This window comes from Euprymna scolopes, chromosome 2 (assembly GCF_053919585.1).
Source record: "Euprymna scolopes isolate OS-2025 chromosome 2, ASM5391958v1, whole genome shotgun sequence".
In the NCBI taxonomy this organism is placed as follows: Eukaryota; Metazoa; Mollusca; class Cephalopoda; order Sepiida; family Sepiolidae; genus Euprymna; species Euprymna scolopes.
This window is the reverse complement of record NC_136483.1, coordinates 32,694,393-32,722,178: the sequence shown is the minus strand read 5'-3', so window position 1 is coordinate 32,722,178 and position 27,786 is coordinate 32,694,393. Positions and strand designations below refer to the sequence as shown.

Genomic DNA, 27,786 nt, shown 5'->3' with positions numbered 1-27,786 from the left:
ACGACGGAGTACTAGAAAACGTATGGATCCGAGAGGCTTGAACTGTAGAAATTCAATTTTAAAGTAAGGGCCATGCTACAACAGCATATATATATATATATATATATATATATATATATATATATATATATATATATATATATATTATAACTTACTACTTACTGCCATATACATTTTATATATATATATATATATATATATATATATATATATATAATGAGTTTTTCTCGCTCAGACATTGATATTAAAAGAGAGATAAAATATTGAGACTGCTTTTATTTTTCACGGCACAATTATTTCACTCCTAATGCAAGAATCGTTTGACCTTTCACTCCTATTATGTTACCTAGCATCTTCTCTTTTCTTCTGATGAGAAGCATTAGGCTTCGAAATACCATGATATAAAGAGTTTTATTTATACTATACCCCAATTGATGCACTCTCTTTATTGAATAAATGAATAAATCACTATACATTAGTATATAGTTTTATATTGTCATTTTCTTATTTTATTGATACTCTTATTATATTGATACTTGCCCGGAATTAAATGATATCAGCGAATGTTTCACACCAACATATTTTTTATTGTCATCGAAATCGGTGAAATCGCTTGGTTTTCAATCAAATCAATTGCTTACTCTGGTTGGAATATTGACCAGTCTACCTTTGATCTCACCATCTCACCGTCTCAGAGTATTTGTTCAGCATTTTCAAAGCTGTACACAAATTACAGATGTCTCCCATTCTAATAGGGAACAAATAATCCTTTTAACACATTAGGGAACGATTACCAAAATAAACAGACAGTATTTGATGAGTTGTGTTTGCCACTAGACCTCGTTTCCTTTCGTCTATTTTACGGCATATAAACTACGTAGATTATTAACCCCCCAAAAAAAAACAAAAAACAAAAAAACAAAAAACAAAGTGAAATGAATTAGAGGCAGTTTACTTTGGCACAAGACTTTAGTTTCATCTGGTCCGTTTTACAATATAACAACTTAGAGTTTTTTTATATACAAACATCGCCCCAGAAAAACACTTGATGTAAGGATCTAAAATACCAATTGATGGTCAAAAAATAAAGCTAGTCAAAGATAAGTGTTAGATAGATAGATTTTAACTAAGAAAATAGGAATTATTTTCTCTTTTGTAAGAAATGTTGTTCATGGAACGTGAGGATTAGAGGACGATAAGGAATGTGAGAGTTTCGAGCCTTTCGAAAATAAACCTAGATTTTATTCTCTTTTAGCGTAAACGAAACGCATGGGGGCAATGTTTACCTTGATTTACTTGAACAGTGCTCAATATGTGAGTAGAGCTAGGTAGTAAGTTATTAAAATATATATGGTGATTAAGCGTGACATAATTTTCCATAATAACTCATAAAGCCTGAAAAATTCATATCTTACCATATATATATATATATATATATATATATATATATATATATATATATATATATATATATATATATATATGCGTGTGTGTGCGTGTGTTTGTGTGTTTATGTATATATATATGTATGATTAGATTTTTTTGGAAAAAGAAATCCAGCAGAGTGCTCCATTAAAAGGAAAATCCGAAATATAAGAGCGTATTTATATTTTGTATTTTGTGTACAGAAAGTTGTTAGATGAGACAAGTCCTAATCATCGGGCTTGAAACCGACGGTACCAATGACTTGTCTCCTCTAACAACTTTCTGTACATAATATATATATATATATATATATATATATATATATATATATATATATATATATATATAATGTGTGTGTGTTGTGCGGTGATTGCTAGCTGTATACATGGTATACAGCATATATGTAGCACGCTCCCTAGACACTAGCGCCCAAGTAAATGTATTTGGTGACTCTAATTGACTAGGCTACTCTAACTACAATAACATATCTGGTAGCATAACTTTTCTATATCACATTCATTAACAGAGACAGGATTGTTTGTGATTCGTCTCCCAGATCGTCAGGACCAGCAGGCCTCAATTCTGGGCATATTTCTGACCACCGTTTCTGAAGATTGTGTAACAAATGACTATTGCACTCTCGAAAATTCTGATCACGCTGTGATAATGATAAACATTACCCTAAACTCTCGACCCGAAGTTGAAGAGCCACGGCTCAAAACGACAAGGTACTACAACAAGGCTTACCGGGATGTTATCAGGGATCACATCAGAGATGCTCGATGGGGAAATTTTTTTTCTGTTGTGCTGAACACCGCACAAACAAAAAGCACTGAACGGTTTAAAGCGGCAATTGAAGCACATTTTAAAAATCATTAAAACAATTTTTATCCAAAAATTTTCAAAAACAAAAAACAAACAAACAAACATGGCTGTCTGTTTACGGTTTTAAATTGGATATTTTATTATATAATTAAATAAAGTTATGCTGATAGAAGACTAAGTTTTTATTGATTATAGTTTCATTTTAAAATTTAAAAAAAATGTGCAAGTGAATTGACATCTGTTCCTTTATAATTTATATTTAAATTATTCAGAAAAACCCAAAACAAAACAATGTGTTTGCAACACACCTATCCCACACAATGCTTCAAGCAAACTACATATCAATCCTAAATTTTCATTAATTTTTTTTTTAATTTTTAAAATCAATTCTTTTACGTTTTAAAAGGTTATGAAATGATTTTCTAAAAATTGTTTCAAATTCGTCGTTATTTGTTTTATTTTATTTTTATTTATTTTATTTATACTGTGTTTCAAAAATATTTCAACTACCGTGGAATTTCTACGGGTTCTGCTAGTAATTTATTATTATTATTTATCAGTGTTTTCGCAAACAAGAATTTAAAGTTAAAGAATTTTTGTGAATTTTACTTTTATTGTTTTGTTTCTCTCCACCATTATATCGTTCCAAAAGTAAAGCCTCTGATTTTTTAACTTAAAAGTTGAAGAGTTACGAAGACGGTTACGGTGCTGTTAAATCGAGCTACATTTAGTGCCCCAGAATTTATTTTTCAATATAGTCACCACAATTCTCAATACACTTTTGACAGGAACTCAATGACATGTGCCTGATTTTGACACAGGTCAACGACAAGGATTGCTTTTTAGAGTTTTACATCGTCAATATCTTCAACAGAGAGATGAAAGTTTCAGACCATGAATGCATAATTCAGCCATCATAACAATGCAATTGACAATCCCTTCTGATCCAATCGGTTGGAATAAAAATAGGAGGCATTACTTTTGGAGCGACCCTCGTATTAACATATTTTAAAATACCTTATATATATATATGTTTTTATTTGTTTTTGTTAGCGATACTTTCTTGAATGAATTCAAGTATTTATACGAAAGTGCATTTTTACCTAAATGCTTGTTGGGAATAATTTTCCCATTGACCAATCTGGTACTCCCTTTAATGGGGAGCGGCATATATTATTTTTAAAATATAATTATCCACTGACACGTGGTTCATCGTCCACGAAAGGGGGTACCAGATTGGTCAATGGGAAAATTATTCCCAACAAGCATTTAGGTAAAAATGCACTTTCGTATAAATACTTGAATTCATTCAAGAAAGTATCGCTAACAAAAACAAATAAAAACATCTAAGTAAAAGTGATACATTTAGTAGTCCGGCGAGGTTAGCCGCGTGGTAGAGGTTTAGGCTTCTTATTACGAGGTGCTGATTTCGAATCTCGCTAGATTCAGCCACTTTGATTCGTCGTGGACGACGAAACATGTGTCAGTGGATAATTATATTTAAAAAATAATATATATATATATATATATATATATATATAGTCGTCTAAAGGAGCTTTGAGTAAAAATAAACAATACAGTTTAAATTCACACACAAACACAAAATTTAAACTATCGCAAACTTAACACCTACATAATCCAACTTTTAAGAAGTTTATAATTACAAAATGGAATACAACTATATATATTATTATTATTGGATCACAAGGAGCTTTTACACAGGTCATAAAGGATCTCTCATTAAAAACAGCTTGTGGTGTTCTCTGGAAGCTGAGTGACAACAAGTCTCCCCAGTTTTCCAGTGCTCTCCACCTCTTCTGATAACATTTGCAAATGAATTTGCATTTTCGCAACAGCCGCTCACAATCGATCTCTCGCTAGCAGTGGCCATTCATCTCCACTAGAATTTGAGTGGCAATAAGCCCCCCCCCCCCCGAATGTCCCAGTTCTCTTCGCAATTGAGCAACGGAGGTCTGATCAGTGCTCTCTCCTCGGCCTTCCATCTATTTTGACCCTTCTCAGCTATTTGGCATCATTTTTTGTGGGAGGCGGTGATTGGGTAACTGAAGGGGATCGGGGAGGGATAGGGAACTTATAGATAAGTATCTTCTATATTCTTGATTCCATGTAACGCTTCTTCATGTTTTGTCTTTGCAGTAGTTCGTCTGGTCCGCGCGTGTGACTCATGTGTATTAGTTCCCGCATTCAAGGGGTTTTCTTTTATATTTCAACTGTTTTCATTATTGTTATTCATTGTATCTTTCCAGTCATTCCTCTAGTTCCAATTTCTCACATTCTGTTTTCAAATTTTTCGGAATTGTTCCTAGTGCTCCTACTATTATAGATACTATCTTGATTTTTTTTATCATCCATATCCATTTCAGTTCTCTGGCTAGCTCTGTGTATTTGTTCCGTGTCTCCTTTTCTTTGATATTTGTCCTATGGTCAGATGGAACAGGAAAGTCTATGAATTGGCAGGACTTTTCTTTCTTATTAATTATTACGACATCCGGTCTTCTTGCTTGGATGGGTTTATTCGTTTGTATATCCATGTCCCATATGGTTTTGTGAGTCTCGTTTTCAGTTACTGTTGCTGGCTTATGTTTTTACCATTTATCTGTGTGTTCGAGATGCTGTTGTTTGCACAATTCCCAGTGTACTTCTCTTCTCTCTTGGTCGTGCCTGTTCTTGTATTCCTTTTGGGTTAGTTTGCGACATTCACTTAGTATATGGGTTATCGTTTCGCCTCTTTGTACACAGAGTCTGCATTTGCTTTTTTCTTGTGTTTTGTCGATCTTCGCTTTAATGTGATTGGTTCTTATCGAGTTATATTGTGCTGCCGTTATTAGGAATTCAGTTTCTCTGTTTATGTGTCCTTTTCTTATCCATGTCCAAGTGTTTTCGTTATTCTCATCTTTTGTCACCCTTACAAATCTTCTGTGTAGTTGTTTCTCTTTCCATTTTTTTCTTGTTTTATCCTTTGTCCCTCTGTTTTCTGTTTTGTTGTTTTTTTTTCAGTGTTTCTGGCTGCCATAATTATCCTTTCAGTGTTTTGCGTTATGTATTTTTCTAGTTGTTTTTTTTTGTGTTATTCATAGTCTTCTATACGTACCAGTCCCCGCCCGCCGGCTTTCCTTTTCAGGCAGAGTCGGTCAACATCGTCCTTCGGGTGTAGTGCATTGTGCAGTGTCATGAGTTTTCTGGTCTTCTGATCGAGCTGTCTCAGTTCTTCTTTGGTTCACCCTATGAACAGTGTATCTTACTAATGATACTACCAATGTATTGATACCTTTTATTGGGTTTTTGCTATATAATTTCGTTTAGTGAGGTATTCCTTTCCAATTCTCTCTTTCATTTCTGTTGTTTTGATGTTGTCTGCTTCCAGAACTCCCAGATATTTATAGGCGTCTTGTTCCCCTAGTGCCCTCATCTCCTTCGTTGGGTAGTTTCATTCCTTCTATCGTCTCCAGTTTTCCCTTTCTTATAACTATTAGTGCACATTTTTCTATACCAAATTCTATTTGGATATCCTGGCTGAAGATCCTGGTAGTGTTTATTAGTGTCTCTAGTTCATTTTCGGTCCTTGCGAAAAGTTTCAGATCGTCCATGTACATCAGGTGGCTAATTTTTTTCCTTCGTGTTGGAGAACTTGTATGGTTTTCTTTAGGGACTCCTTGCTGATTTCATTCACGGTTCCTTCTTTTATATGTTGTAGCTCTTCTTTCATGTATTTTAGCCATTCAGCATTTCTGTTATGGTTCTGTCGTTCTCCCCATATCTTTTTCGAATAGAGTTTTGTTTTTGATGGGGTTGGTTTTTTTTCTCCCTTAACACCGGCTAACAAAAAATTAATATGGTTTTAATGTTTTTACCTTATTTAAGGGCGTTGATTCTAGAAATGCTGTCACTTTTTTCTATCAGGTTTAGTTTTTCTACTTTGGTATACCCCACCTCTGTACCGAGCTGATAGCTACAATAAAAACAGGCAAATCGAAGAAACAATATTTTTATGTAACTTTAAGACACATATTCATAAAATTTAACCAAAATATTCGCAATTAAAGTTGGAAGTTGTAAAAATGCTTAGCATAGATATCATTATCCTTAAATTGCGTTTTTACTAATTTTTCAGAATGCGGGAGGGGGGCTCTGACATTATCGCGCTTGATAGATCACAGTAGTCTGTAAGCATGATGGCATACCAACGACCTTGATAGCGAACTTCCATGTCGCTGATATCTTGACGGAAGCGCTCCTCTTGCTAGTCGTTCACATCACCTAGATTTTCAGGAAAACGAGCAAGATGGTTGTGCCAAAAATGTAACTTGATGCTCATATTTGCACACAGTCTTTGTAGTTTGGCGTCTTTATTTTTCCTAAGGAAAATTTTACTACATTCGTAAACGCCGTCCAGGCACTCACTTCTGCGGGATTAATAAAATTACAGAAATTTTAGCCATTCATTAAATTTCGAATCTGGGGTCCATAAAAACTTCCAGCTTTTAATTTCTCTATGGTTAGGTCTGGAAATTTCATGCAAATATATTTGAAACAGTCGCTATCTTTCTCAAGAGCCTTCACAATCTGTTTCACGATGCCAAGCTTCATGTGAATAGGAGGCACCAATCTTGAGATTAATACCGTTTGACACCAAGCTACTGCAGCGGGCTGACAATCTCGTTGCAATATACTATGTTGTTTTCCTGAGTGAAATATGGCAAGAATTCAATATGACATTTTCTGTAGAAGGGTATGAGAGTTCCATCCTAAGTAGATATTTTTCTTTGAGTCTTGAAACTAAAGCTTCAGAAGATTCTTTGAAAAGCTTGAGATCTCTAGTCAGATCATTAAGTTCTCATTGCCGTGTAGAATTGACTTAATTGCAGATTTGAGGTTTGGATAAACTAACGAATTCCCGTTCTTCCAGTTGATTCCCTTTGTTTTGACTGCACAAAATAACAGTCATCGAAATGGTTTTTCGGTTCACGCCAGGTCATTGGAATACCAAAGCAGAGTGACTTTCTATCTTTTTTTCTCCACTGTCGAAGATGTCCAACACATTGCTTGTATATAATATGAAGTACCAATGCCTTATCTTGATCACCCATCATCACTTTGAACTAAGTAAGATAAGCACACTTCACCAATTCACTGATTCCTTTCCTGTTTGATTGCAACATGTATTCCTCGCAAATATAGAAAAACACAAACAACGTCGCCTAGGAGATGATGTAGCCATGCTTTATTTTTGCTCCAAAAATCTGCAACGAAAGTAAAATAATGCAGTTTAATTATTTCCTGCCTGACTTATAAATGCATTCCTAACATCAAGAGAATAAACCTTACTTTGATCCAGAAATAAAAAAAAAAACATGCTACAATCGGTAGGCATATTTACTAAGTGTTCACTTCTTACCAACTCGTTGTATAGAAAGTTTGACTTTTAATTTAAGGTTTGTGATGTTGTAATCAATTAACATACATCATAATAACTACCTATAATTGCAATTATGGAGCTAATATATATATATATATATATATATATATATATATATATATATATAACTACTTCATTTACTCACATAAAATTAATATACGAAAGTATAGATTTATGCGTAAACTTTAAGTATTTACTTCAACAGTGCTCAATACGTAGGTAGAGCTAGTTAGTAATTTATAAAATATATATGGCGATTAAGCTACACTGAATATTCGGCGTTTCATCCACTATAGGATTCGTTAGGCTTATGCGCATAAGCCTGACGAATCCTATAGTGGATGAAAGGTCGAATATTCAGTGTAGCTTAATCGCCATATATATTTTATAAATTACTATATATATATATATATATATATATATATATATATATTTATATATAAACACGCCTAATAGCAAATATCTCAACAACTTGACTTAATGAGAAAAATTAATATAATTTTCGAAATCAGCACTGCCAAATTAGTCTACATCAGCTTAAAGACATTGAGCACCAAAAATGTGTTGGCCAGTGTAATGTAATATACCGTAATATATATGAAATAATGGCAGTTTTTCACAATTTCATTGACGTTAATAATTTTTTTACTAAAGGTGCATAATTAAATCATGATCAAATCTAACTATCGATAATATTTTGAAGTGAAGTCAGTTTTTACTTCTCCCTCCGCCCTTCTCTCGCTCTCTCTTAACTTAGCTAAGAAAACACTTGACTGACTGCATTCTTTAGTATACAAATATAGATGCAAGCATATTAACAATAACTTACCTCATAATTGAAACAGTACCTTTCTGTTTGATTTTGTTGGCCCCCTCCCCTTCTTAAAGCACACATATAAAGCGGATATGGGTGTTGCTCACTAAAATGCAACCATCATTTCATTTAGTTTTTCAGAAAAAAATGTTTTCCGACCAATGCGTTTTACTAGGAATTCACAAACTTAAATTCCTAAATTACCTATATTACATTTACTAAATGGATTTTTTGCCATATTTTAGAATTTCGACCCAAATCGCATCGCATATTGGCATATTGATATTTGCTTCTGGGAATCATTTTTTTTTCTTTTAGAATAGACCATATTTCTGGATTAAATTTCTTTAAAATTAGTATCATTCCGGTTAGGAAGATTGTAACGATGGCGAAAATATAAAATAATGAACCAAATATAAAATAAAAACTCGCAGTTTTAAATATGTCTAATGTCTATTATATCATTTGATTCATTATTGAAAATTTTTCCATAATTTTTTTCTCTATAATAATAAAATTTTATGATCTTCTTGGTTTTCTATGTACGTATGTATCACATATGCACGAGTTACTTATTTATTTTATTTTTTAATTTTGTGCTTGGCTTTATCTTTTATTTTATTTTTGATTCAAATTAATTTGAAATCTGCATCTAATGAATCCCGGGCAACGCCAACTAGGTTACGAAGAATAGAACACAGGAGTCAATTAATGTACATTAATTTAATACATTTATTATAGTTAAAATTCTATTATACATTGATTGATATCGGCAATATCAAGGGTTATGGAAATGTAATTACCAGAAATAAACAGGATTTTAGCATTTTTCTCCAGACCGTATCTGACAATCTTCTAATGAACTGCATTAGCGAAAGATCCTGGGAATTCTGTATTTATTCCTGGTTTGCACGAAAAATTGTCAAGAGTTATATTGAATATTTTTAATTCAATAAGTCAAATATGAATAAATTGTGGCACAATGACGTAGCCCCTTTTGAGGGAGCTGGGGGCTTCTACATTAATAAACCTTGTGCCTAACTTGATTTGCACTTGTGCGGTGTAAATGCGTTAAACAGGTGTTTGTGATTTTGAAAATGTTCTGCTATGACTCAAGCCAAGAATGAGAGTTAGTTTATGATATTGAAGCAAGGCAAAACGATATAAGACCTTAAAATTTGGAAGGTCAAACCGGGAGAAGTCGTCAACGAAGCATTCAAAAACAAAACATTGCGTAAAACGCATCTCTCTCACTTTCTATTTCTCTCTTTTACTCCCCCTTTATCTCTTTCAATGAAGATAGAGAGAATTAAATATAATTTCATTGTTTTAAACAGTTTGACGCTTGCATTCTGGGGTCGGCAGACGCGACATAGCATGCGTCTGATTTCAACTGGTTTTATAAAAATATGCTCCTCATTGTTAAATCTTAAATAAATTATATTTTTATAAAAGTGCATTTTTTCACAATTTTTGCACACACGTTCGATTTCAGCATGCCATTAATGCCAACGATGGGAAGATGCCTGTAACGACGCAATGAAGAAGCGACCCATGCCAGCCAGTTATAGCCGACGACATATCGACCCGTTTTTGTTGATGTGTCGTACATATGCCTATCGTTAAATATCGTTGAATATCGTTTATTCCCTGGGGAGCTGGTTTCATTCCCAACACGTTCCTCAATCAAGTAACCCTCCCGGGGAAGCGATAGTGTCATAAAATATTTGGTCATTGAAATGTAAAATGCCATTGTTCATATATATATATATATATATATATATATATATATATATATATATATATATATATATATATATAATTACACAGTGATCACCACTTATCAAGGCCCGGAAGCCACTCAGGGATAAGGGTTATTGCAAGTACATTATGTTAGTGTGGAGATTTGATGAAGTGTTTACTTAAGGGGGCGGTTCATTAGGAATTTGTTAACATTGGACTTGAATATATATATACAGAGAGAGAGAGAGAGAGAGAGAGAGAGAAAGAGAGAGAGAGAGTAGATTGGGTCAACTCTCTAATAAAAATACTATTAAACATTTTTCTACTTCCAAAAGTCTAGCTGCATCTATAATAGAATACAATAATACTAAAATATAACTGGCAAACGTTCATGTTCTCATGACTACGACTAATGCAACGAAACTAATTGAAGTTGTCATAATGGGAATAATTGCCCACTAAGAGGAAATTGCTTGATTTCAAGTATGATATATAAATATTACGTAATAACGATCGATAATACTAAAGTTCATGTCATATCAACTGAAAATACTTTTGATGAAAAATACAGAAATTACCTGAGCGCTTTCAAAATGCCGTCAAATTCTGAGTCTGGAAAATTCTTACCTCTTGCGATAAATAAGTTAAAGAATCAGTCAAAAATAATAAAATAGATTAAAGTGGTCGATATTATGTAAAGCAAATAAATGTATATTTAACAAAAGAAAAAAAAGAACTTGTTCAATTTGAAATACAGTATACAGCATATACTTTCCTATTTTAAACTCATATAAATAGTATTCAAACAAGTAAAGTAGAAATTAATTCTTTTCAGATAACTATAAAATGAGAAAATTAATGTTATTAATGATTCAGAACTTAGGCATAACCATAGTTAGCTTGATTTAATAAGGAATATAATATTTTTCTACTAACTTCTAATTGGAATTAATGTTAATGATCGCTTTCCAGTAATCAGAAAATATGAGAATTATAACGAGGTTATCTAAATCATAGTTTTTGTTCATTTAAAAAGCTTAGATTTAAAAAAAATAAATTGAATAAGTTGATTTTAGTATCTAACATTATAATTACCTATTAGGTATATACCACATTGTATGGTTAAAATAAAATTAAAATATGAATTCAGATTAATCTGAATATTATAATCTTAACTAAATGAACATTGAGTTTATATTCATATAAACACACTAAATTATTTATTATACGTTATTATAATTTTAAATAAATTGATAATTAACAAATAACACGTTACCTTCAATGAGCTTTAAAAGTGCGTTAGTATTTCCTAGCTGGATGGAAATGTGAACTGTCAAATTAATATATATTGATTTAATATATATATAATACTCATTGAATATTACTATCTCTTTATTATCTATTTGACATAAAATATTATTAAAATTCACTAAGAAAATAACTTATTCATTTCAATGGATGTAGGTATAATGAATTATATTGATTATTTATATTATTGTACGACGAGAAAACATTCGTTTGAATAACAAAAGCTTTAGTTTCGTAATTTCTTCTTTTTTCTTCCTAGTTATTTATGAAACTGATTATTAAAACTTTCAGTTGATACTCTATCAGAAATATTTTAGGAATAGGATCTTCTATTTTTTTTTTTAATTGATTAAAAATTTTTTTTTTCAAGTTTAAATACGAAATCTAAAAAATATGTTTGACTTTTTTACCTGAAAACAAATTTTTGGAGTCTAGATCGTTTAGCATAGAATATATATATATATATATATATATATATATATATATATATATATATATATATATATATATATATATATGTATTTAGAATATATATATATATATATATATATATGCATCTGTGTGTCTGTGTATTGTGTGTGTGTGCGTATAAGTGTTTTTATCTATTTAGCCAATGACTTAATTCGGAATGAAACATAAGCGTTTGGCGTATTTTATCTTTCCTATGTATATGCTATGGTATTATGCCTCTCTCTATAGGTGCATATGTATCTTTACTATTACATAAATGTAACTTTGTACGTATGTATGCATGTATGTATGCATGTATGTTATAGTCAGGTCATGTCATATGCTACTGGTAGCATGTAACCCAGCACTACCTGCCACATGGTTGGATCACCGGCGACTAAACTGGTTCCCTCACCAGATTTGTTTGGTGAGGATGGCGGCTAGTCTCCCTGAAGGATTAAAAACAAGACCTTTCAAAGGGCGAATGAACCCTTTTTCGGGGTCAACGGCCAACTAGCTCCGTGTGTGTTTGTGTGTATGTATGTGTGTGCTGGGGTGGAGAGGGCTCCTGTAAGCCGTGGTGAAGGCAACCATTCTAGGAGAAGCAAATCTCTGATTAAAAAAAAACATAAAGCGGGAGACCAGTACCCGCATTAAGCTGGTCTGCAGTTTAACTTGTTGCTGGCTCTCTTGCTCTTGCTTGTTGCTGGATCTCAACATTTTGAACCGAGAGAGAGACTTAGCTGTCGTACAAAGCTAAGCCTCTGTAACATCATCTGTGTATAGCTACTCCCTCAGGCATTTGTCTATAAAGATGGTCCTGTGGCGATGGAAGTCATTTTTGGGCTCATGGACTTTAAGTGTCTGGGGGAGTAGCACTCGTCTGACAAGACGTTGCAATCATCATGTATGTATGTATGCATGTATATATGTGTGTATGTATGTATGCAGGTATGTCTGTCTGTATGATTTTTATGATATTTTACACGAAGGTACTTTATGTGTTTGGCAGTGTTCTTAGATAGGTTTTGTATCGGAATGTCTTTGATAAGTATCGATTATCTAGAATTGAACTAATCCAATTAAAGAAGAAACAGACAATCTTGACCAAAGTTAGCACTCTATACAGCCTAACATCACACGTGCGTGTGAGAAGTCTGTTTAACACATAAGCAGAAAGGCTCAACATATAAAATCAACAATAGGTTTTTTGTTATGGTAGAGGCGTTTTCGAAATGAATGTTTCTCTTTAAAGCACTAGTGAACCATGGTACTTGACGTTTTCATTTTAAACTTAAATTCACGCCATTATATATAAAAAATAATTTTATAAAATCAACAGTAGGTTCTCTACAGTGCAATGTAGACTACAATGTATTGGAAACTTTTAGAGGTATTTGATCCGGTGCACCGCGATGGGTCTCAAACTAGAGCAAACAATCCATCGATTCAATTGAAAAATTCGATGACAATAAAAAATATGGGAGTGTGAAACCTTCGTTAAGCATCATTCATTCAATCCCGGGTAACGTCGGGACACCTTGCTACTATATATATATATATATATATATATATATATATATATATATATATATATATATATATGTGTGTGTGTGTATATGTATATATATATATATATATATATATATATATATATATATATAAACCGTTTCATTGTATCACAGTTCTTTTGTGTGGCTAAACAGACAAATATTCCAAGCGTGGATAAAACCCCGACAGTTTTATCGACAGAAGATTTGTTAAGCCAGCAGCACAAGCCATTAGAAATTGAAATATTTGTTTCAATACATCCGTTATTATTTAATAATTCTATTTTTTGTTACTGTTTACCATTTTATATTTTAGATCAACCTAATGAAATGGAAAAATGCTTAAATGTGTTACGTTTTAACTGTAAAAGTAACAACTGCAATAGCATATCAAATATAGTTAAATAGAAATGGGTTCTCGATATAATTAACAAATAATTACAATTGATGACAATTTTTCCTGCCGATACTATAAAACTGTATTCGATAATGAGACACTAATTTTCGAGCCATAAGTGGCGTCAAATTACCTCTAAATTGTCATTAATCCCAGATACAAACAGTGAGGTACTATCTATTATAAGTTATAAAGTACGTCCTGGGTATGGCAGTGAATTATATTTGATGGTATAAAGAAAAGAGAACTAAATACGACATTATGTACGAAAAGTGGAATCTTTGGAAGATTTAAATGATTTCACTAATCATAAGAGTTACCGAGTTCGCGGAAACGAACTTCAAAAACGTCAAAAGCAAATATACTGGTTGAGTCAAATGCTAGATATGTAAAAACAATTGCACTTAAGGATTCGATTCTGCGAAATAACGGATGAATATCTGCCATCCTGAGGGATGTTCCATCTCCAGCAAAAAGAAAAAGAAAATGGAATAACAAGAAAAAAAAAAAAAAGAAAAGAAAAAAAAGAAAAAAGAGATTAGTTTGGACGATTAATAGAAATGGGAAATGAGAAAAATCAGAACTTTCGAGGTATCGGAATCGGATATTTTAAAACTTATTTTTGGATGGCAAAATGTATTAGGTTTCTGAATTTTTGCGATTAGGATTGATTATTTGTATTGTTTGGATTCTTTAAAACATTCCCGAGTTTAACAAGATACATCTGAAAAAGATCGAATGTTACATTGACCGAAACTTTGTGAAAATGACACTCAAGATGAGAATAGTAGCCTGAAGAATCCAAATAATACGAATGAGTGTATATCCGTTATAGACGGATGTGGTTCCCGGCTGACTGTGTCTGTGTCGGATATGTGCCCAAGAGTTGGAGGGATGAAGGGAGTGTTCTGTTATCACGGCCCTAGTAATCATATACCAGTTATATAAACATTTTGTTTAGTATCGCTGCATAGTCGTGGCGGTGTTTCGCTCGATAGTTGCGATTAGCTGGAGACTTCATCAGGCGATAACCTTTCATAACAAATTTGAACTTTCAAAAGGAAGGATTATTATCGTCTGATGAAGTCTTTAGTTGTTCGTGGCTGTTGACTCGAACATTGTCATGATTGTGTAGCGATGTTAATAGAACTGTTTTTATGAAAAATATATATCTTGCTCGCTTTATTATTGAGCACTCTTATATAAACCTCGTTAAATTCTTTTTTTTTTTTGTTTGCCTTTTTAATCTTTGATTATAATACATATAACCGGAAATTTATAAGTAAAAATTATATAAACATTTGCACAATATTTATGTGGACCTATCTACGTTTCGAACACGTTAATAGTCTCAAAGCAAATAGTAAGCCAGACAACCATCCCAGACTGAAATGAATTTGGAAAGAAATCCTTCACTCTATAATAAAGTCAATAATTTTTTTTTCTTCTTAATTGCCAGAAATTATAATTTTATATGAACAATTAAATTACTGACTTCTTTCTATAATTTCATATGAAATATAAAGATAAATAACGAGTGTGACCGTTCTCATCATTTTGGATGGAAGGTGTACACTATTAATGGAGTCCTAAAATATCTGGAGAGGGATGGGCCTTTCACTCCACACATTAACTCCATTATAGGCTTAAAGATAACATAAAAACAACGGTGACAATATATTATCTATGTTAGGTACAAGTTGGAGCACCTGCAATACTGCGATAGCTTTATACCCTTTTATAACTGGAAGGGGTCTGTTCTACTAAATCCTTCAAAGCAGTCAAAAATATACTGCAAAGATGAGAAACGTCTCAAAATAAACCGTGCATTACTGAAGTTATAGGTTTAGAATAAGTTAAAACTTATGTAGAGTTTGAGCTTCATGAGTAAAATTGTAAAAATTTAAGTAAATCTTTCGCATCATCTGAATCACACTAAAATGAACGAGGATTTTTGTTTCCCTAGGTCTCCTTCATAAAAGAAAAGTCGAATGGATATTTGAGAAGGAAGGGAGGGAGGGTCTCCCAAAATTATGAAAGATTTTTCCATCATACCGGATGTTTTATGTTAATCCTAGCAAGCCACCCGGCATTGCCCAGTCATAAAATATGCGTAAATATGATATTTTAGTTTATGCAGATTTCATATTTATTATTATAGAGCCAATACTCTATTGATTATTACATTGTACCCAATATATAATGATTTAAACTTAAAAAAAAATATACATGACTTTGGTTCTATCAGCTAGAATTTAAATAAAAATGTTTAGCTCTCCAGCATACGCACATCTTTTAACATTATGATGTACTTCGGATTTTTTTTTCAGTTATTTCCCTTATGCCGACTCAATTTATATGTATCTGCATCCAGAGAGAGGAATAAGGCACTCGGACACGGAGGGGGGGTGATTGAAGTTACGTTACATATTGGTCCTATTAGTACTTTTAATAAAACTTGAATTTTTAAATTTAATTTGAATTCCTCAAAATTGATATGATGTATGATTCATTAATTTAAGATATTAGATAGACCACATATGGAAAGTAGACCATTAATTTAAGATAGACCACAGGCTTCATCTGAATTGAAAACTGATAGAATTAAAAATAAAAAGATTTTTTTTATTGATGAATCGCCACTTACTAAGGCCAATACGATTAGAGGATTGCAAATAAGGAGTACTATTCAAAGAATTTAACCTATCCTGCCTTGACAGAGTTCAAAATAGATTTCATAGCCGTAGGGGATGCCCTTTTCTCTTCTCTGCAACCTCTTTCTTACAGAAGAAACGTTGTGAGCCTCTCTCTGCTTTATCGTTATTTTCATGGCAGGTGCTCATCTGAGCTCCAATCTATGGTCCCTCCTTGCCAAACTTTTACAAGAAACACTCGTCTAGTTGAAAACACTATCAATGATTTCCCCCACTGTTTATCTGTGCCTAAACCTAAATGTAGACTCCATGAACAATGTTTCTTTCTTGGAACTGCACACCTGTGGAACTCTCTTCCATTTGCCTGCTTTCAGACTGACTATAGTATGGTCGTCTTCAGGTCCAATGTAGACAAGTTCTTGATGTGCCATTCTCCTTAAGTAATCCAATTTACCAAATTTCCACTGCCAACAATTATGACATTGTCCTATTGACCACTGTATGCTTATTAACCCTTATCCTCGAGTGGCCTCTGGGCCTTGATAATTGGTGACTACTTTGTAAAAAAAAAAAAAGTATCGTTTTAATTGTTTTTTTCTAACTTAATTTACCATTGACGTTACTAATGATAAAATGATAGATATTCAGTGATTTTATTATATCAGTAAAACTAAAATCTAAAGATAGCCTCACATATTTTACGTTTGCGAAACTCTATGCTTACATATTTAAAGATAAAATAATCGGAATTGAAAGCAGTAATTGTGCCGGAATCGTAACTATAGAACAGACTCGGTAATTGTATCGGAATAGGTAAAAAGATACTGGAATCGTCCCATCACTAATACATACATTTCTCTTATGAATCACTAGGTAAAGCGTACGCCATTAATAAACATGTGGAAATATTAAGACATTGAAGCTTACAGGCTTTTACCAAAATAATAAGATTCGCTATTAAACAAATTGGAAAGGTTGATATGCCGTAAAATATAACAATTTATTTTTGACGAAATAAATAGTGATGCAAGTTAAATGCTACTTAGTGGATTAGGCTGGGATACTGATGGGTGTTAGTGGAGTTTTACCATCTCCGAGTGCTATTTATCATATTATGAAATCACACTTTTTAGAACGATTTCTCAAATGTACTTCATACATTTTATTATCAGAAAGAAAAACAAGTAATATCCGGCGACGGTGCAAACACTTTGGCCTTTTGTTTCAGGCATATTTTTCTATTCGCATGGCTTCATTTTATGTATTTCTTTAAAACCTAATCAATAACTCCCGAAGCTGTTTGGCTGGTTTTCTTCGGGGTAACAGGTATCTAGGGAGTTGTCGATGCGTGAAAGAATGATTCAACACATTTCTCCGTTCTTTTTTGTTGTAAAAAGGTGACACACGCCCATGTACGCATGCATTTATTCACTTGTACGTGCGTAGACACACGTGATATTCCCCTGTTCATTGGGATGACAGTCAAGTTTATCAGACGATCTCGACATGTGCATTTATTTTTAAAAAATGGTGCATTATAGATACAATGATCCACCCTCCTCGTCAGGGAAGTAAAACAGGTGCACGATATATGCAACGTGACAGCTAACGCTTATTTCAGAGATGAATTGATCTCGTAGATTGAGAAAGTTTGAGAATACAGTCTAGGCTAGAATACAGCTTAAGTGATAGCATGAATTCATATCTTGTTTAAGAGTTTAGGGAAAATAATACAGCATCTCTGACGAAACTGAAATTTTGTATGCTATGTCAAAAAAAAAAAAACAAAAACAAACAAAAAAACAAAACAAAACAAAACAAAAAACACACACACAAGGCGGTAACCACTACACCACTTCATGTGAATATAATAGAAACTTCTCTTGATTCCTGTGAGCAATAATTTTAATCATAAAAGTTTAGCAAATTTACGGGAAAATCACGTTGACACATCGGTTCCCGTTACACCACCGAATGTTGATCCTGATCAGTATGAGATGGGTGTCTATTTCGGAATACCAAGTGCTGTATGTAGGAGGACGTCGAGATGTACAAGAACTACAAAAACCTAACGTCGTCATCTCCACTGACGGCGATTGGGGAACCCCTGTAAATTCGACATTCCTATTAAACCTCCTCCTTCGGGCTCAATCGGTTCAACTCACTTAGGGTGAGTGCTGCTTCAGTCAGACGGTCGGTCGGGCATCACCTTTCTCAATTCAACTCTAAAAATAATAATAAACTGGTGTTAAGTAATTCATCCGAAATTTCCCCAAAATGCCATTTAGTAATTCCTCTAGTTTTTTTAGTATCAATTGATGACTCTAAAACTAATGTTTTAGTAGTATTAAAACTATCAACCAATCGGGATCATCACGTTATCAGCAGCAGCGAGAAATTCTTTATACAGTTACACGATCACGTATAATTATACTATTCCATTTCACCGTCACAGATTCAAGGAAACAGTAAAATATACCCAAACAAATTTATCAATCTGGCATATCACCTCAAATAGTCTGTTGATGAACTATGCACGAATTAAAGGCCTGTTAGAAATTTACATACATAACAATGACATGGTACCCGTTGAGTAGTAAAAGCATTGAAACATTAATAAGAAAGGAGATGTTGTTTAGTTCCCAAAAGTTGCAGTTACGAGTTAGAATATGCTTTACAATGTACATACACAAATTTTAGGGGATATACTAAAGTGGCTGAGTTACAATTGCACGAACCATGTTTTTCCAAGATGCACAAGTTGGCCCGTCAAATCGTCTTAACATCTATGCTCTATATGGAAAGACAAAGAAAGTTATTTATCTTGAAACCTGAGTTTGAGTCGTAAAAGGTTTATATATATATATATATATATATATATATATATATATATATATATATATATATAGAGAGAGAGAGAGAGAGAGAGAGAGAGAGAATAAATGACAAAATTTATACTCCAAAGTTCATGATGTTGACCATCTTATAATTTATTCCTTTAATTCAGGACATACAATTCTTGACAGTATCTGTTTCGTAGCACAAAATCAATCACTTAATCATTATATCAATCAGTGAATCTATTATGCCCTTAACTCATCAGAAGAAATAGCAACAATCAATCTGTCAAAAGGAAATGAAGTGTGATTTGACATGATTAAGATTCGACAATTGGAAGAGAAGTTTCCAATAACTCTATATTTTTTCATTACGCCATATTGAATTTTTATCAAACAGTTATTAAATCCAACTATTCGTACTAATAATTTTAATTAATTTATGAATCTTCTACCAAAATGTTCTATATAAAAATTAGTAAATTTATTAATTCTAATTTGTGTATACATATCTTATATATATATATATATATATATATATATATATATATATATATATATATATATATATATGTGTGTGTTAGAAATAAAACTGACAAACAAATAGATTTTACTTAAATTACCTCTGGTGAAAATTAATGAACATAATGTTTTAAGAAATGTTTTAGCAATTTACATTTATATTTTAATAAATTTCTGCTATTAATTTTTTATTTATTTATTGCGGACTATTATCCTCATTTTTTCTTAGTTGTTTCACGACGTTTCGGCCAACTATTCCTCTGGCCTTCGTCAGGTGGTAACCGCGACGAGATAGGAACTCTGAATCTCCTGACTGCATCCACTGCTTTCCGTAGTTGTCGTCTCACCATGTTTTTGGCCAAGTAAGCTTCTGGCCAGCTTTGGGTAGAATTAAACAATTCTCACCTGAAACCGTAGAGATTTAAATTTGATTTGAGCCCAAAGCGATAAAAGTTAAGGGGTTCGAAATTGGGGTCAAAGTTAAAAAAAAAACTTAACGTCTGCAGTCTACCAACATTTCTCTATGGTAGTTAAGAAACCTATTATATAGAAAGGCATTACCATACATATTCACAGTTTTTAATATATACATATGCCTATAAAATTATGGACAATACATAGGGCCTGAGCAAAGCCGGGTGGAACTGCTAGTATATTTATAAAGGCACAGTGTGAGTTTGATCCCTATGAACTCTGAAGTATCCGGGCCGATTATTTTAAAATTTCACACAAATATATTGTGTCTGGGAGTGTTTTAGACAGGTCTTGTATCAGAATGTTGTCGATAAATACCGAAAATCGCTAATCAATAATCGAAAAACTCAGATGAAAAAAAAGGAACAGTCCGATTTTAATGTAAGTTAATATCACAAGTGCATTTAAGAAATTTTATCAACGAAAAGCAGAATGACCTGGCTTATAAAATCAACAGCAAGTTCTGTGATAGGACAGGGGCGCATTCGAGATGAATGTTTCTGTTTAGATCACGATTGAACTATGATACTTTAATTTTGTGTTTTAAAATTAAAGCCATTATAAAAAAAAATTATAAAATCGATAGTAGGTTCTCTACAGTGCAATGTAGACTACAATGTATTATGGACTAAGTCACTGCGGTAAGGAATCTAAAGCTGAATCCGGATGCACCGCAGTGGGTATCCGATTAAATCAATTAATCAATCGATTCGATTGAAAAATGGGCGATTTCAGCGATTTCAATCACAATAATAATATTGGAAGTGTGGAAAATTCACTGATCCTCATTCAATCAGGTCTTCCTGCTAGTATATATATATATATATATATATATATATATATATATATATATATATATATATATATATATATATATATATATATATATGGCCAGATTAAATTGAAATCAAGGTAGCGACAAAACACATCCACGCAAAATACTAGTGTATACCTTAGTCAGAAATGACGAAAAATGAAGCAATCATGTTTTCTGAGTTCTCGGACTCGTTGTTTATCTAAATATATTACTAGAATCTATTATAATAAAGTCGTATTCCTGCCTATTTGCTTATTTGTTGGGTCACAATTTGGTTAATGTAAATAAAAGGTATACTGTATCACAAATAGATTTTAATACTGAAAACGGACTTTTATACTTTTATTCTTGTATGATTTTCTATCTATCTATCTATCTATCTATCTATCTATCTATCTATCTATCTATCTATCTATCTATTTCTCTCTATATGCATATATATCATATATATATCATATATATATATATATATATATATATATATATATATATATATATGACTACTTCATTTAATCACATTAATTAATATACAAAAGTATAAATTTATGCGTAAACTTTAAGTATTTACTTCAACAGTGCTCAATACGTAGGTAGTGCTAGGTAGTAAGTTATAAAATATATATGGCAGAATATTCCGCGTTTCATCCACACTAGGATTCATCAAGCTTATGCCTGATGTATCCTAGCGTGGATGAAATGCGGAATATTCTATGTAGCTTCATTGCCATATATATTTTATATCTTACTATCTATCTATCTATCTATCTATCTATCTATATATATATATATATATATATATATATATATATATATATATATATATATATATCGAACAATGTTAGTTTTTCTCTAAGATGTCGATATAAGTTATTGAAAGGGATACGTAGTATGCATTATTAAATTACGCTCCGAATAATTTGAGACGCGTTTTTTTACATATCGAAAAAAATGCCCTTCAAAATGTCGATCAACCACATCGCAATGATCGTGTCAGTTCTGACGATGACAAATCTTTACAATGTCCTTTTAGTTCGACTCCCTATTCAACATTTGTTTAGTTACGCACGAAGCTGATCGGGCGGGCAAATTGAAACGTTTTGTTGACTAAAACAAAACAAATACCAGTAACCCACGTCAACGAAAATATTTCTTTTCTTTCTAAAAGGAGCAAGGGTTATTAATATACCAGCGCCAAAGACTGCAAACATGAAAAGAAGAACCTGATAGAAAGTTCTGTTTATTTTTTTAAATTGGATTCGATATTTTTAGTTCACAGCTGAGCCATAAAACAAAAGTATACAAGTAGATCTAGCAGGACTCGTTTCCCGGCGTTGCCCAAAGAGATATAAAAACTAATAAAATTGCTAAGCTTTCTTTTATCTTTGCTTATTTTATTGTTTCAATTTTTTATGTTTAACCCCACGTGTGTTTCCCAGTGGGAAATTAACCTGGAATCTTGTTTTGCATGTACATTTGAACTGGAACATTTTATATAATTTATATCAGTTATTTCAGTGTGTTGGCCACAAAAACGTAATTCCTATTTTCGTCTCGTCAGTTATTGAAATTGTATTTTTTCTGAAGTGATCACAAATGAAAAACAACAACAACAACAACAACAACAACAACAACAAAATCGTACAGTATGAAGTATTACTTCTCCTCCTAGATGATGAAAAAAAATGAAGCTGTCAGCACTAAAATTTCCGTTAGAAAAAGTATCAGCTCCGCATTTTTTAAAAAAGAAAGGTTAAAACTTATAAATAGTATTTTCAAACGTAGAAAGTATTCGATTTTAGTTATTATCTATAATATAAATTTAGTTATTATCTATAATATAAATATATGTATGAATGTATGTATGTACGTGTGTATGTATGTCTTGCAAAACTTTCGACAGAGGTGACGGATTTTCACAAGATCGGTACTATTTTGAAGCTCGAACTTTCGAACGACAAATATCGAAAAATTGGCCACAAACATTAATTCCTTCACCCTCAATTAGCCACTTTTCTACAGGGAGGGGCTGCTTTTTCGAAAGTCATCGCCCCTTTTCAATTGTCTAGCCTTAATTTAAACATACGTCACTCCCGGTTTGGCGATGGGAGCAATAGTTCATATGGGTTCGAACCTGCCTGCCTGTCTGCTACTTCTTTTTTTTGCGCTCGCAATTTTCCTTTTTGTTGTTGTTGCTCAACAGACACCTCCAAACACCTGGGCAACGCCGGGCACTCAGGCTAGTCTCTAATATTTCCTTGTTTGAGAGTTCCTCATGTGTGTCTGTAATAGATATAAAGTTTAATAGATAAGAATTAAATCTAAAAGGCGATTAATTTAAAAGAGAAAATGAATTAAAATCCAATGGCATCTTTTTCCTTTCGGCTGTTGTCGTTCCACGAAAATAAATCATAATGTTTATTGTATGCTGCGATATGTCAAAAGTATCGAAGCGAAGGAGGGCGTTCTACGAAAATAAAATAATATCTATATATTAATACGATAGCGTGTGTGTTATTTATTTTCTGTGTAACACTTACATCCGAGTCGTTTAATTGTTATGGACTTCCATTTCTTGTAATAAATAATTCTACCAAGAATTCTTCATAAGTTTTGGTTCCGGTTTCGATTATAGCTCGTGGCACTCATGTCATTTATTTTTTTCTAAATAATTTTATCAAGAATTCTTCATAAGTTTTCGTTTCAGTTTCGATTATAGCTGAAGGAACTCAAGTTATATATATATATATATATATATGAAAAAATAAAGAAATCAAAGGAGATTCAATGTTTACCTGATATAAGCAATAGTAAACTTCAATCTAATATAAATAGTATTTATATATAGATATTTTAATACCAACGAAATAGAAAATATCAATACACACACAGTAGAGAGTAGAGCTTATTATAAAAGAAAAGAAATTAAAACTGTAAGTTGAAATTTACAATCAAATTTATTGTTCGACTGAATACTCCATAAAACAATTTATAAAGTCCTTATTCAGCGGAGTTTCAAAGAATGCTATTCTTGCTATTCTTCTCGTCAGGGGACAGAAAGAAATCAGCAAATTATAATTGTAGCTCTCAGTTTCAATTCAAGCTGATGCACCCAAGTTATATGGATATATTTTTTTCTTTTTGAAATCGCAACTTTATCATATATAAAAATCGATAATATATGGGAAATATGCAAGAATTAAAATATCATGTTTAAGCGTACTTTATGACCGGTCTACGCTGGGTGTCTCTGCTAGCTTAGAGAAATATTTTGCAGTTTTAAGAAAAGAGCTTCAATAATATCAGAGCGTCTCCATTCATAAGTTTTGATTTCGGTCCCGATTATTGCTTATTGATTGTGATTTATTTTCGTAGAACGACAACAGCCGAAAGGAAACAGATGCATACGCGATAACTGTTATATCAGAGTTAAAGTAGGGGAGGCAACTCTGTCTTTACAGAAGAGAGAATTATTTCCTTTTGACCATGTTCTCGCCTTAACAAGTTCAGTTACGTTTGTGTTTGTTTTGTTTCCATTGTACAAAACAAATGACGATGCATATTTATCGATATGACAAAATAAAGTTTAAAAAGTAATGAGATAAAACCCAGTTACGTCTGTGCTTTGTTTTGTCTTCGTTCTACGAAAATAAACCCACGAATTTTTAATTTTTGGTGCGATATGACAAAAAGATTTTTTTATGGAAGTGAAGAAAACGGACGCCATTCTGAATATATATATATATATATATATATATATATATATATATATATATATATATATATATATATATATATATATATAACGGATGCCATTCTGAATCTAAATTTTATTGAAGTGAAGAAAACGGACGCCATTCTGAATATATATATATAACATCCTAAGGGTATAGTATTTAAACAAACACAGACACAAATTTACCCATAGAAAAAACACACACGCATAGATCATATGGGTGATGTTCTCGACATATGACCAAACGAAGTAATCCAGCGGGTTCAGATCGGAGAGAGAAAGGTACAAAGGCTTGCACTCCTTCTGAGGTCAAGCCTTAATCTCTTTGGACTCGAGTCCTGCTTCCACTCCTAGGGTTTGCCAGCGTCCACCTGATTGCACCAGCAAATCAAAATACTCTTCAGCAAATCCAGGTACACTTTGGTGTTGACTTTTAAGCCGACTTCGACTTGTAAGGTGGCATGATGTGGCCCTCCCTTGAAACCACACCAAAGACCATAACCTTGGCCGGAAACTTTGTTTTCATCACCCTGAGTACATCCCTGTTATTCATAGCAATCCAGAGATGCATTTTGAGGGTGTTGGCAATGATACTACTGTCATAACTTGGATCGGTAGACAGCATGAGTTGTACAGCGGCGCATCTCCGATCTCGCTCATTGAACATTGTGTCACTTTCAGACATGATAGAAGGCTTCTATCGCTCTTGGGATATGTACACAACTGACCAACTAGTAGAGGGTCTGACAAAAAAAAAAAAAAAAGAAAACGAAAACCGGTTCTCATTAAACGGAAATGAAATCATGTCGTTTTTTCTATAGCATAAATTTTATTGTTCCACTTTGTACATTATAAATACATACCTGAATAGAACCCATACCATGTGATCAAAGGTCTTTCAGAAAATGTTCATTATCCTCTGTAAAAAAAACAAAACTTGTGTCGGTGATACTCTACTATAGCTGAAACTAAATGTAAATGTGTAGCCAAAAGTTGTCTTGTCATATCACAAATTATCAGTCTGACTAGACGTAGCAAGTGTATCCATGTGGGGATCCGAAATTTCAACGCTCGGAGACTTGCAACCATGACCAGCAGTGTTCGGTATTTTACTTATACGCCGATAAACTCGCTTTAACAGTAGGAGAAATACGTATTCATTGTTTATATACTCTTAGCTCTACTTCTTAGCCTAAGAGTATTGCCTTTACACCAAGTGAAAACTGTTTCTCGTATAAAAAAGCTTATTCTGAGTAAAGTAAACACACACACACACACACACACACACACACACACACACACACACACGTTTTGGAAAAAAAACGCTTTTGCGATTATATTTAATTCTTGGTGTATACCAATCCTTTTATGCTTAGAATCCCTATATTTGTTAAATATTATAACAGAAATGAAAAGCTCAATATAAACATAAATATATTTGATTCTTCCGCATAAACGAAACGGATCTGTAAAATGTACCTCAATGGAAGAAAGATTGTTGAAAATAAATAAAATATAAACTTGGAATATAGCGAATTCGTCTTTCATTTATATCTATATATCTGTCTATCTATCTATTTATCTCTCTCTCTCTCTCTCTCTCTCTCTCTCTCTCTCTCTATATATATATATATATATATATATATATATATATATATATATAATATTTAAAAATAAATGTTTACAATTTTATTTATACAGACACTAGTGTTTTATACTTATTCAATCATCAGTGTAGGAAGTGATGATTACTGCTGATCGGGAGATTCGAATCTAGTCAATAAAGCCAAACTTGGTTTTGCGGGCTAACACTTTTACTCTCGGACACCGGTAATTAACATTTAAGTGAAATGAAATTACTTTTCAAGGAGGTGAGATCCAATGTCATGTAAGGTGAAACGCACTCTGGCCAACAAAAATTCCCCAGCAGTCCTATCGGCATTTTACGGTATGAGTGTCTCGAACGATTAGGATCTGACAATGTGGAATCTCTTAGAGCTATGCAGAACCATACGACAGATGCAGGGTCATCTCCTATTCAAGAACGAAATACTCTCTTAGACTGATTGTCGAATGTCCTGACAGACTGTTCCGCCGAGAAGAAACATGGACAGAGAATACCGTCTGAATAAACTGGATAAATCCAGAAATACTGATCACAAACGAATTTAGAAGGATTACTGAGGATTTACGGCGAAATATTTAGGATCTCCTCTGCATGTTTATTTTGGTGTTTTACGACAAATTAAGACACAGCAAATTAAGACACGGCAAATTAAGACACGGCAAATTAAGACACGACAAATTAAGACACGGCAAATTAAGACGCGACAAATTGCTCCTAGTGATTTTCTATCCGTGTGATGTCTAGGCACGTCATTCGATTTACAAGAAGTAACCGATTTTAATGTAGACGCATTGACATGCTGTTTTTTTCTCGTTAAAAAGCTTTGTAAGAATTATAAGAATTGGAGGAAATTAAATAATTTATTGATATATTTAATTTTCCTTACCATTTCCCTGATAAACATGTGCTATAAAAACACACACATTTAACTATTACAAACAAACAAAACACAAACAAAACACAAACAAACAAACAAACAAACAAACAAACAAAAAGAACAATATATTTATGATTTTAATCAAGCGAACAAATCTAATTTTCTTTTATGTTTGACTCGTATTATTTTTTACATATTATCCACCCCCCGACCCAAGTCTAAAAAATCGCTTATTTTTTTAAAAAGATATTTTAGCGAAAAACAAAACAAAATACAGCAGGAGTTATTTGTCGTGC

The 27,786-nt window shown here is 32.6% G+C and overlaps 1 protein-coding gene across 1 annotated transcript in view; it reads left to right on the top strand.

Moving 5' to 3' along the window:
• Positions 1–27,786, top strand: part of LOC145290610 (uncharacterized) — a 50,808-nt gene that overhangs the window by 8,830 nt on the left and 14,192 nt on the right. The window lies entirely within an intron of this gene.